This window comes from Lycorma delicatula, chromosome 4, assembly GCF_047948215.1.
Source record: "Lycorma delicatula isolate Av1 chromosome 4, ASM4794821v1, whole genome shotgun sequence".
Lineage (NCBI taxonomy): Eukaryota > Metazoa > Arthropoda > Insecta > Hemiptera > Fulgoridae > Lycorma > Lycorma delicatula.
This window is the reverse complement of record NC_134458.1, coordinates 144,599,036-144,612,902: the sequence shown is the minus strand read 5'-3', so window position 1 is coordinate 144,612,902 and position 13,867 is coordinate 144,599,036. Positions and strand designations below refer to the sequence as shown.

Below are 13,867 nucleotides of genomic sequence, written 5' to 3'. Positions count from 1 at the left end.
TGCATATCAGAATACCAGACTCCTCGAAATGTAAAATTTATTGAACTATGAAGAACCTTTACTCCAGTAAATTTCAAGGATTAAGTGTACAGTGAATACTATTATTATCAGAGAAATAAACCCTGATTATTACCTCTTGTATTTCAAGTGTTTTACACTTGTTATAATTATAAGCAAAAGACCAGAAAAAATAATGGTAAACAACAACGACAGTGTACAAGAACAATTCTTTTTTTTAAATCTGAAATTATAACATTTTCATCTTGTTTTGATCTATTTTGTTTTAAATAAAACTTGAGGTAAACATTTATTCGTTTTTAAGTAACCCCAGAGGTAAGCTATAACTGAAGTAGATTTATCAGACTATGGGTGATATGGATTGTGTAACTTACATGGAGATGAAGGGACTTCTGGGGAATCGTGATGTATGGAGATCATCTGCAAACCAGTCCTATGACTGACAACAAAAAATGAAGAGAGAATTGACTTTACTTTACATTCTCAAAATTAAATTATATACAATATTGTTTATTTAAGTGCAATTTAAAGAAGTAAAGTTTTGCTTAACTTAAAAATGTGTTTTTTTCAACTCCAGTTTTTTACTTAAAAAAAAAATTTCTAGGAAATTACTGGAATACAGTGCTGAGCTTTATTATCCCTATTCTCTAAAAAGGAGATAAGAAAGAGTGTGGAAATCATCGAAGCGTTTCCCTTTTAAGTGTGCCGGATAAGATTTTTTTAAAGAATTTTTCAAGAAAGACTGTAGTTGGTTGGAAACGGCGCTCAGGGAAAGACAGTACGAATACTGATCGAATAGGAGTACCCAGGATTAAATCTATATTTTATAGTAGATCCTGGCGAAAAATAATGAATTTGGAAAGTAAGTTTTTTTGTGTTTTATTGATTTAGTGAAAACTTTCGATCGCGTTCCATGGTGTGAGCTGTGGAGAGAGTTATAAAAGAGACACAGTAATTTAAATTCGATAAAGACCACACACAAAGCTTTTACAGAATGAGCTGGAATTATGTTTGAATGGGCAACGCGCAGTCTCAGAGCAGTTTCTTATAAAAACTGCTGTGAGACAGGGAATAATTTTTTATAATAACTATCATTTTCAGGAATGGAATAATAAAATTAAATTAGGAGAAACAAATGAAATTTACAGTCGAAAATTGGAGGCTACCGAAGGTATAAATTTCAGAGCTTTCTTTTACAGATGATCATTGCTTATACCTAGCTTACCAGAAAATTTGGTCATAACACACAAATCCGTACAGAAATGCTAAACAAGTGAATGATGGAAATAAGTTTAAACAAGACTAAGATAATCCATGTTTTAGCCGATTTTAAAATATGAGAATTTTGATGGACAAACAATGGAACAAGTGTCTTCCTTAAAATAATTGGAAGCATTAATTAAGATGGTAGGATGAAGGCAGTTAATAATAAAGCTGCTGCTGGTGGTAGGCTCTGTTACGTTCTATTCAGAGGCTTCTTGAAGAGGAGGGAAGTGAGTGTGGCAACTAAAATATCTGTCATATCTGTCACTCCACATAATTTCCTATATTCCAGTGAGACTTGGATCATGTCAGAGAGGACCAGAAATAAACTGCAGGCTCAAGAAATACGATATCTCAGAAAAGTGTCTAATGAAACAAGACGAGATCGCATTAGAAACAGCAATAAAAGAGCGGAGAGTATACAAAGTATAATGTGCACAGTGGAGAAGAAGATCATTTAAGAAGATTGGGATGTGACTTGAGAATGAGTAAAGAAGACTGCCCAGAAGGGTCAAGATAAAAGGAAAAAGGAATCGGGGTAGGCCTAGGAAACTGTGAGAAGATGAGGTTAGGGACAATATTGTTAAACGTAGAGCGGACAAGAGTCGAGTGAGACAGATGGCTGGAGACCGGAAAGCATAGAAAATACGAATATGTAGAAGAAAAAGGCAGTTTTTGGATCATTTTTTAATTTTAATTTTTCAAGTCAAAGAAAAAATCAAAACATCAGTTTTTTAGCCCGTTGCCTAAAATCGATGATTTCATTTTTTTCTTTCTTTTACCAATTATGATTTGTGTCCTCAGAATTTCATCATAATTTAATTTTGTTGTTAAAGAAGAAATTAAGGCAAAATTTTTCGGTAGTTGTATTTTGAAAACAAATAAAATTTTTGAACCTATATTTGTAAAATTTTGTTGTAATTCTTTCCAGCAGAACACATAAAAATTACTTTTGTTTTTGTTGTAGTGAGACACGTATACAGAGGATTATCTCGTGAACATATGAGATAATATATATATATAATATAGATAGAATTTCTTAAAAATAAATAAATAAATCTCTTATAAATGTATTATAAGAAGAATATCATTTGGTAATAAGTTTTGAAAAATTAAAATTATCAAATAATTTTATTAAATATTTCAGTGCTTCCCTAGAAGAATTTCAGAAATCTGAATAAATGTTTGTCACTTTACACTTACATTTAAAATGTTAGCTAAAATATTTGAATCACTTTTTCAAATCTAATTATAAAATAACGGCAAAATTTCGATTATTGTATCAAAATTTGGTTATAAATATTATCAGCCGATGATTTTGTCTAAAAATAGCAAATAATAATATTTAGATAACAACATTGAAATGTAAAATTTCTTTCAACATTACCGCATATACTAAAAGAGTGAGATAACGTCTTTTTTACTTTTTTCCTTCGTTTCCCTTCTTATCCTCTTTCTATTTCATATTTCTCTTTTTATACTTTTTTTTTGTACAACTCTAATAGAAAATCGATTCAGTTATCACTATATATTTAACTCTTATTTTCGTATTGAATTCAAACTCCATTTTTATTTGCATTATGTATGTGTCATTTGATACTTTCATCCTTTTTACTGAATGTGACTTTTTGGGTATGGATCCAATTTTCCCTTAATAGCTTCTCATTTCATGTTTTGAAAAGTCAGTTGCATGGAAAATGTTATAAAATATTTATCTGTCTAACGGAGTTGATAATGTTTATACCCTTTTATAAATAACTATTTTTCTTTCTTTAAATTTTTTTTAATGGAAAACGATTTATATATATATATATATAGGTATGTATTCTTTACCATTAACAAATTACAAAAGAAAAAGATTTTGTACGTTATTCTATAAAAATTATAAAATCTAGATTTTTGGAAACATGAATATAAATCAATATTAAGATGGTGTTATATAATACCTCAGAGGGTAAAATAAGTAATAATTACACAATACTAGTAATAGCTCTAGATCTTACCAATATTTTAAGCAATTATTAGAATATCAAGCCTTCTTAACTCCAAACTATTATTTATAAAACAGCATATATTTCATCAGATCCACTTTATAAAAGTTATAAATCATGAAATAAAAATATATTTATCAAGCAATTAAAGTTACTTAAATATTATATAAATCATGAATCAAATAAATGTAGGATTTTGTATACGTCTATATCTTTATCTCAAGAAGTATTTTAACTCATAGATCTCGAAATATATAAAATATATTCTATCTAAACAAAAAAAAACAAAAATTATATAAACGTGTAGCCCACCGGGCGGTTGGTCTAATGGTCAACTAGTCGTCGCAAAATCAGTTGTTTAACAGCTGATTTAACAAATCGAAGGCTTTGAGATTCAAATCCTAGTAAAAATTAGTTACTTTTATACGGATTTGAATATTAAGCAGTGTATACCGGTGTACTTTAGTGGTTTGGGTTCAATTAACCACAGGTCTCAGGATCGGTTGGCCTGCACTTACGGTGAGTTGCACATTAACAAAGTTTTCTTGAAATTCCGAGTTTAAAGGGTTAAATTGGAGTAATAATTATTTTTTTTTTTGCTTTTTTGAATTTCTCAGTAAAAAAATAAAGATGTCAACTTGATCTTTGGTGTGTGTAATCTTCGTGTGAATATTTAAAATCCAATTTCTAGATATTTCTGAAATTCAAATCCTGAAAGGTTGAAGAAATGTAAAAAGATTTGAACAATGATTGCAAATTTTCCCGATTTCCTACTATATTAAACGATATGTATATAAATTTGGGCTTACAAATGTTCTTCAAATAAATATCTAAAATCAATTTTTGGGTTTTATTTTAATTTCGATTTTTTAAAGGTGGAAGGGTTGTAAAGCGCGGCGGCCCAACCAATAGTTACACTTTTACTGTTATTATTACTCTGTTATTTTATGTGCGAAGCGACTGGTTAAACCTGCCTGCGGTTACTTTACTAAAAATACAAAATAAAAAAAAATTGACCACGACGGAAACGCAAGTAATCATATAGTGCAGGCTAAGCCGCGATGGAGGAGATGCTAGTGTGTGTCTGTGTATATATATATATATATATATATATATATAACTGAAGGTGATACAATCAAAGAAGTTGAACGATGAGTTCAGCTTTTGGGAGGCAGGCATTTAAGAAACTTAAAATCGTTTTCAAGAACAAACTCTCCTTTTTGCCTAAAAAAGAAAGTTTTCGATTAATGCGAAATATTTTAAGAAAATAAAGCTTTTTTAAATATATATTTAAAGAAAGTTAAAAAATACTACAAAGTAAAACAAAATTATTCTTTAAATTTCGTCTTTTGTAGTCAATGCCACATATTAACGGTATGAAATTTTTTTTGTTTTAATTTTCTTTTGACTTTAAAAACACGAAATTTAAAGAACATTTAAAATGGTATTATATGTAGTGTGCCCTCAGAAGTCGTTTTACGTTTTTTTAAATTAAATTTATTTCAAAACATTAATGTCGTTTTAAAACTTATAAAAGATGGGAATAATATTTTTTTAAATTTTCTGTCGTATATTTAATTTGAAATATATCGCAAATATAATATATCTTAATTTAAATATGTGATTTATACGTTTTTTTCGTATATTATATAAGTACTATTGAGATAATGTTTTATTTAATATTTTATCACGATGATAATTTGTAAAATGGTAATTTGTAACAATTCTTTATATATTATAGTTGGAGAACTAAATAAATTACGAAAGCAAATTTAACAAAGTATTCGTTCCATTCATACATCATTAATATTTTATTACTTTTATCCTAATTCTATTATAAAAGTTTTTCTGTAATCAGATTAAGTCAGAAATAAACTATATCTCATATTATATATATATATATATATATATATATATTTAATTTAATATTTTATTTTTATTAAAGAATTATTTATTTCGTCATATTTTATTAAAAATGCTGTAAAGTAAATTTCAATTTTCCGACCTCCGTGGTTGAGTAGCCGTGGTAGTTTCTCGCCATTTTGTGTGCAAGTCCCAGGTTCGAATCTCAATCAGGCTTTTCATACGCTACCAATTTCTACCAGGCTAATGACCAAAGTCGTTGATGCCCGCTCTTTCATAAAAAAAAATCAATTTATAGTTTTTATTTTTTACAAATTCTTATTTTAAATGTTTTTAATTATAAACTTAAAGATGCCAAATTATTATACATATTTTTACTTTTATTGTTTCAAACGGTCTTATGATTCAACTTTAAATCGTTTTAGTAAAACGTTTCTGAAGTTTAAAAGAAATTTCTTATGCTCGTATAAACTTTAATGTTATCGTAACTTTTTGTATCTTGAAAATTATGCCTATTACGTGACAAAGATGTAGGCCGACCGACTGATTAAACTTTCTTTTTGCAGCGTTTATATAATGTTTACGCTTTTAAAACAGTAATTTTAATACAAAGTCTATAATGAGCACATTGAATCCGCTAAATTGGATCAATTTTAGCCTTAATTGAATGTTTATTAATACTCAGCAGCGATGTAAATAAATCTTATAAATTAGACGTTTGTAATGGAGCACGAAACAAATAATCTTGTTATTCAGTTTTCTATTAGCAGATTTTACTTATTCCTTCGTAATGCTCTATACTTTGCCTAATTTTTCATCTCGTCATATTATATCTACATTTCCTTTTTATATCATCTACAAAATACTTTGATTTTTCTTTATTTTCTTTTTTGACGATTACCTTTTAATAAATAATAAATTTATTAGAAGAGCACCCTAATATATTGTATTTCTTTCTCATAAAACTGTTAATAAAAATCTTTTTTCTTCAACTTTTATTATAATTTTCTTCTTTCTTAATCTCTCTGACACGTATACCTTTAGTATAAACCCTCATAACCATGTTTATATATACAGAGCGTTATTAAAGTATGAAAACGGCTTCATATTTTAAAGCTGAAAGATATTAGGAGATAGAAACAAGTGCGGATCTGCATAGTTACAAATTTTACTTACGGAGTTTTTGATATCTTTGTCCGCCATCCTTGATCTGCCATCTTGAATAAAATTTTTAAAAAAAGAAGGAATTTGGATATGTGATAGATTTTAGCAACAGCTAAATCAGCTGTTACTACTGAGCTAATCAGCTTTACTGCACTAAATTTGTAATATATTTTTTAAATTTCAAAATTGTTTTAATTTTTAATTTTTTTTTTCAAAAATTTGTTGTATTAAGTAATTTAAGATCGAAAATATTTAACTCAGTATTGTGATAATTAAAGTAAATAATAGCTATTTAATTTGTAGTAGCGTTGCAGATTATTATTAGCTATTGTGTATTATTATTATTGTCAGTGTTGTTTATTATTGTGAATATTATTACAGTTTGAACCATTAATTCCAACATTAACTGTTTAAAAGTTGTTTCTGGATATAATTGTCAAACAACTTGGTAGTAATTGTAGAACAATTACTACAGGGCTTTTACTTAGTTTTACTACTAGCACGAATTTTCCGTTTTCGCAACTTTAATTATTTATAACTCAAAAACAAAGGAATTTTTCAAGAAACGGGAATTAATCCAGGTTGGAAAATGATGTTACTTTTCACTCATAAAGGTCATCAGGTCTGGTAACTGGTCGTGGGGTCACCACTTGTAATTCTAAGCCAAACATAAACTGTTTTATTTTATTTTATTTAATCGTGTTTCAATAATGCTTATTATATATTTATTGTCCATAAAAATACAAACACGCTAGAATTATTTTTTATCAGTTCTACCATATTTTTACGCTAATTTTTTATTTCAGGCCCTATTTTTTATTTCAGTTAAAAAAAAACTCGTGTTGCATTATGGAAACTCTGACCGATAACGAAGAACATTTGTTCCATTGTCGTTGTAACCAACATTTTGTTGGTTACAATGCTATTTACTTACTCTATTTGGTGATAATATTCCAGGCCCATTCTAATTTATTTTTGAAATATATAAGGTTTTACGATCCTTTAAAGTTTTATGCTTATTATCTTTCCATAAATTCACGTTATATTTTCTTTTTCCCGAATTTTAGTGTTTTTTTCTCAGGTAGAAATAGTAAACAACTTATTGTCCGCCATAAAGCTTTCACTTTGTTCTTCCAAGCACAGATGTTAAACCAGAAAAACCTGGTTTACTATAACAGAATTTGTTTAAATAGAATGTGCTTATTTATAATACGTATTAAGTACAAAGTTGCTCCACGACAAACTCAGCATTTCAAAAGAATGTTGGTTACAGCGTTGTTCAAGTGACTAGTTCGATTATATATATATATATATATATCTTTTAGTCTCCATTTTTCCTGGATTTAAGTCTGAGGAAGGAGAATTTTTATATATATATTAATTTTATATATATATATATAATTTTTAAATATATATATATATATATATATATATATATATATATATATATATATATATATATATATATTTAAAAATTAGACTGTATTTAAGTAATTTATTTGAAGTAATTATGAAAACCCATTATTATACACATATACCCATTACATATTATTAAAATTAATGCTATAATTGGAAAGGTTTTTTTTTTTAATAATAAATTATATAATTTTTCTTATGACTTATTTATAATTATCTGAATTAGTAATAAATTTCTTTTTCTTTTTTCTTAATCTCTAAAATATTTTCAAAGTGACCAAGTTTAAATTATTTTCGTGTAAAATAAATTTAATAACTGTTTTTCTTTCTAAATAACAAGATTATACTGTCCTAGATTTAAGTACAGTAATTAAGAAATATGGGAAAACTGTTATATGTTTTACTCTAATTCTGTTTCCCCTGATATTTCCCAGAAACCACTTTCCTGTTTTTAAAATAAAAAGTTAAACAGGAAAAAGATATTATACATATATATATATATATATTTATACACACACATAGAGTAAGCTATTGTATAATGTTAACTGCTGTTGGTGTTAAAAAGCAATGTTTTATCTCTGCCAGTTGGAATAGAAGAGAATGTTAGCTGTAGATAAAACCTGAGTTGTAGCCGCTTTACACTTTACAGTTTACACACATTGTTTTCTCTTATAGTACAACACAGACATTGCACTCAATTCAAGTGACGCTGTGTCTGCCGGCATTGCACCTAAACGCTTACCGTATTGTAGCATTTAAAGTGATAAGTACTCAGCTAAATTGTCAGTATATATCTATACATTTCTGTACTCAACTGGTATTGATTTTGTCGGTTGAAAATCCATTTTTATATGTTGCGGTATATTTATCAATAATTTATTAACAATATGTTGATGAATAAAGTTTTAAAGTACATACAATTAAATAATTCATAAAGTAAATTTTTAAATATGTAATTATTATTTTGCGACTTCTGTCATATTTCTACGAATTCGAAAATAAGTTAACCAAATAATTTCTTAATACTAAATTATTACTAAATTTTACAATTTCTTAATCTTAAATTGCACTGTATCATTTTCTTATACTTCTAAATGCTTACCCGGGAGGTTATAAAATCATTCTAATCATTTTTTGGGTTATTTTATTAGATATAATTGTAACTCGACACTAATTTAATATCTGAATTTATTAATTTAGAACAAAATTAATAAAAGGTAAACTGTTTACAATTAGATTATTTAATAATAAAATGTGTAATATTTTGTGCATGATTAATTTAAAGATCGGAATACACCAGTTAATTCAAGTTATTCTTGCTTTTCCATGTTTAGAACGAGGGAGTGACTTGTTTCTCGACCACTGGGACAGTACTAATTTCAGGTTCCAGTTCAATCTGCAGAATCTTTTATTGAAATATTAGCGGAAATTATGTTGTTTTTGATATTTTAGTTATATACAGTTTTTACAAGTGTGTTATCCTTAAATAACTTTAAAACAGTTGAAAATTAAATTTATCAAATGCTGCCACCTGAAAGGATCTATTTTCCGGCTTGAGTTCACCACACCTAAAGCATTAGAGGGATCCCTGGGGAGGAGGTAACTCAAACCTTTTAAATGAAAGTATAGGATGTGACAGGCACATCATTTTAAACGATATGAAAGTTGGAAGTTCTGACGTTCACGAGTCAGAATACGAAAAAGCTAATCAAAATACCCACCATTTATGTTTTATACAGTTAGTTTAAAAAGTGGTCTATAGGACATCTCAAATAAAAGTTCAATTGTGAAACACTAAAAAATTAAAATTTAACAAATGCTTCTATCCCCCAACAATTTGGTTTCAGTCCACTATTTGTAGTATTTGTAGACCATTTTTGAAAGTAATCGTGAAAAATATTAATTTTCTGCCATTAAGATTAGGGTTGTCATGGGCGTAAAATTTTCGTTTTTTCACTGATCTTTGATATGAAATGTCACAACCTTACATTTTACATTTAAAACTTGAGTTGACCTCCAATGGGTGTTTAAATTGTAATGGTCAAATACTAAAAAACAGATGGTTTTGAGGTAGCGCCATTTGTTACATTTCATTTTTCTATGTTTAACTATTGAAAAATTATTTTAGGATTGCCATAGTATGCTAAATTCTGAAAAACAATTTTTATCCCAATTTTTTTCTTTAAAATAAACATCTTTTCAATTTTTTTCATAATTGGCAAGGTTGAAAACAACAGCAATGTTTACTTAATACGGTATTCTGCAAAAGTAATTAAACCAGCCAGTGATTAATCTTTCAAGTAGTTGACTAGATACTTATGAAACTAGTATTTCATATGTATCGACATTTTTTTATTATCGTTATAAAACAATACGTATGATGGTTTATTATTATTATTATTATTATTATTATTATTATCTCTTTTGATCTTTTTTTTATATTAACCTCAATATATTTATTCATTGTGAGTAATAAATGAAATACTGATTTACCGGGTTTTTCTTCTTTTTTTTATAAGAAGGAAGTAACATTTACTTGAGATCAAAAAGAAAGTTGCTGATACAACCATCTTTATTTGTTTGATTAAATGTAGGTTAGATTTCAAGTTTTTTTCCGAAACATCCCCAAACAAATTTTCCTTCTGTGTATTCGTTTAACAGAAATCTTATACTACATTCATGTATTAATATACTCGTAGTTAAAACTTTTACGCCTTATATATCTGATAGCAATGTAAACCAGGAAATGACAGTCAATGGTTAACCCAATTCTTAATTCATCAATATTTGCACATTTTTCGGGATAATTAAGGTCATCATTTAGATTTAAACAACTCTTACAACTGTCTAATAGCTTCAAATTTATCACTAATTCTCCCATTAGATTTTGTTCAAATGAGTTTGTTAACAATCACGAAAATGTTTGAAAACGTGTTTCATTTATGATATAACGATACAATATGGATTCATAAAATATAAAAAGACTATTTCTCGGTGGTCTTACGTGATCAGTTCTCAGAACTCAGAAGTTCATACGATATATATATATATAAAACTTGCTATTTATATGTATATATATATATAAATGGAAGTTTTAATTTCATCACAGTCCAGTTGTATTGGTCCAAATGGTTTTAGACCTGCATATATTATAGAATCATTATATACCTTTTTTTTGAAAGATATCACTCATTTGTGTTTTTAAAACAATATATTCAATCGAATTCATTAGTAAATTCCTCACTTCAAGTTTTAGCTTTACATTATTACCTTCTGTTTTTATACACCTGGTAAAATACAATTGTACCAGGTGGTGTGTGGCCAAGTGTATAGGATACATGTAACTATTTATGTCCATTTTTAATTAGATAATATTAAGCTCATCTTTATGTTAAAAATTTTCAAATGTACTGTACAGTCAACGGTGCTCGAAAAGTACATCGAAATTGTATTCTACATCAATTCCTGTACCATCACTTACATAATATTCATTGTCACTATTTAAATAACATGAACATTTTCATTTAAGTCGATATCATTTGACTAAAACTTAACTGTACTCTTGGAAACCTGTGTAGATGAATTAAAATATTTTATCAGAGAAATAACATTAAGTAACGCTTACGGATAACTAGACAAACCAACAAATACATTCTTTGAATGACCCCGACAAACCTACTACTAGAACTATATCAATGTAAGCAGAAAAAGACAGAGACGGAGGAAAGAAAATGGGAACAAAAACATTAATCCAAGTATAAAAGAAAAATTAATGTGGAATGATGTCTCATCCTATAAGAATTCTAGAATTAAATCAGAATTACTGAATTCTTTACAGAGTTATTAATATATTTTGTTATAATCCGTAAATTAATCTTTTGATCATATCCTCTTTACAGTATTTGATTGTTTTCTTTATAAGTCTTCCTAAAGAGAATTACGTGTTTTGCTGTAGCTTAAAAACAGGTCAAAACCCGACTAACTTAGTCTGTCTAAATGGAATGCTTGTTTTTAAGCTTACGTTACATTGCTACATAAATAAAATCTGTTTATATCTTATTCATCCATTCTACCACGTTTATTCCATTATCTTTTCACATCCTTTCGTTTATTTCAAGTTTATTTATCTTCTTTATTTGGTAAGACTTTAATAATAAACAACTATTACTGTTCTATTCAATTCGATCACAATATGTACAGAACTGTTCAGTTCTTCCCTTCTCTAATACTTTAACTGATATTGAATGAAGAGATATAGAATTTTAGCGTAATATACCTTCCCAATAAAACATGTTTTCTTTTTTTAGACTCTAATCCTCACCATTTATCGTAATTTAAAAATAGTTTTATAAATATAAATAATTAACCAAAAGTTAATAAAAGTATTAATATAAATTTAATTTTTTCAAGTTAATAAATATTATAGAGTTTATTCCTATCATGTTACAGCTAAAACTTATATGATTAACCGAATCCGAAAAGTTATTAATTTCTACACTTAGTGATGCTTATAACAGTAGATATCGCTCATTTTATATTGAATTAAACAGATTATTTATTTATTTATTTTTTAATTGAATAAATAAAGTGAAAATTAAAAATACAGATCGGAATTGTTGATCATAATTGGTTTAGAAAGATTTATTCCAAGAATAATATTACTGTATTGTTAGTGTTATAAGTAGCTGTTGTCTGGACAAAAATAAAGATTATCTATTGAGTAACTACATCAAAAAGTACAGTATAAAAAAAAATATTTAAAAAGATTTTTGTATAAATTAGGTTACCAAGGAGAAAATTACATCTGAGAATAAATTTATATATTTAATAGTGTATACATAGTTTAACTATGATCAAAAGACAAACATCAAATGAATGCTTAAAATGGAGTAAAAAATGAAGAGCGAATTACCATACTCATTGCCCCTCAGGCGCATTATATATATGCAGTTTAATGTCAGAAGAGAGATGGGACGATAAATTCAATATATTATTAACGGGAGGAGGCTTGGAAAGAAAACATCACTATCACCGTAAATGCCCTTTCCCAGTTTACGAAAAAAATGGCTAACTAAAGGAAATGAAGCTGATTCGAACCGATGTGCCTTCCCTTGTAAGATCCAAATATTTCATTAATTAAAATTATATTTGCCTACAACTCTGGATTCAATGAAAATAAGTACACTTATGATATATCGTTGAAAAGCTTTCAACGAGGGCTTATTAGTGCAGTTAATAAATGACCAAAATCCAAACCTTTTTGGATTTTGGGCTTTTTTGAACACTTTCGGTTCAGTTGATTGCGATCAAAAGAGGAGGTGCACAACTAGATGTTACAACAATCCTAAATCCAAAATTTCAACATACTACGGCTAATCGTTTTTGAGTTATGCGAGATACATACGTACGTGTACGTATATACATACGTATATACAGACGTACGTGTACGTATATACATACGTATGTGTACGTATATACAGACGTACATACGTATGTACAGATGTAACACCGAAACTAACGAAAATGGATTCAGGGATGGTCAAAATGGATATTTCCGTTGAAATATAAAACCGAAATTTTTGCAATCACAATACATTCTTTATTTCGTGCAAGGAAGTAGTGTATTTCCCAAATAATTTTTAATAAAAAAAAAGAAGAAATTATATAACTGTAACTGATTTTTTTTTAAAGCTAATTTTAATTTTAATAAGTTAATTTTAGTTAAGTTATAAGTTAATTTGATTTTATTTAATCTTTCTTGTAATATGAACTGTGTAGTGTGTAAGTTTTTCATTTCATTAGACGTTAAAACTGGAACGAAAATTGTCAAAACAAATCTTGCCTGTATCTGGGCTAAAATAGAAAATACTTAATGCGGTATGAAAAGAAACATATGGTTGAAATAGAAACAGATGCTGAAAACTGACTAGGGAGAAAAGATAGTGAAATGCTATCAGTTTTGTGATTTCGCAATCATATAACTGATTGGAAACGGTTTGCAGCCGTCTCTATATACAACATTGTGGGTGTATTCTTTATACCATACAACACATATACACTTTATTGTGTACACGCGCTCTCAGTTTCATGTTTGTACATGCGTAAAAGAAATCCAATACGAGAGAACTTTCTAACTTTGTGAATCTTATGAC

General features: G+C 27.7%; 1 long non-coding RNA gene across 1 annotated transcript in view; it reads right to left on the bottom strand.

The window, feature by feature from the left end:
• Positions 1–13,867, bottom strand: part of LOC142322951 (uncharacterized) — a 1,078,737-nt gene that overhangs the window by 884,771 nt on the left and 180,099 nt on the right. The gene's annotated exons all lie outside the window — the stretch shown is intronic.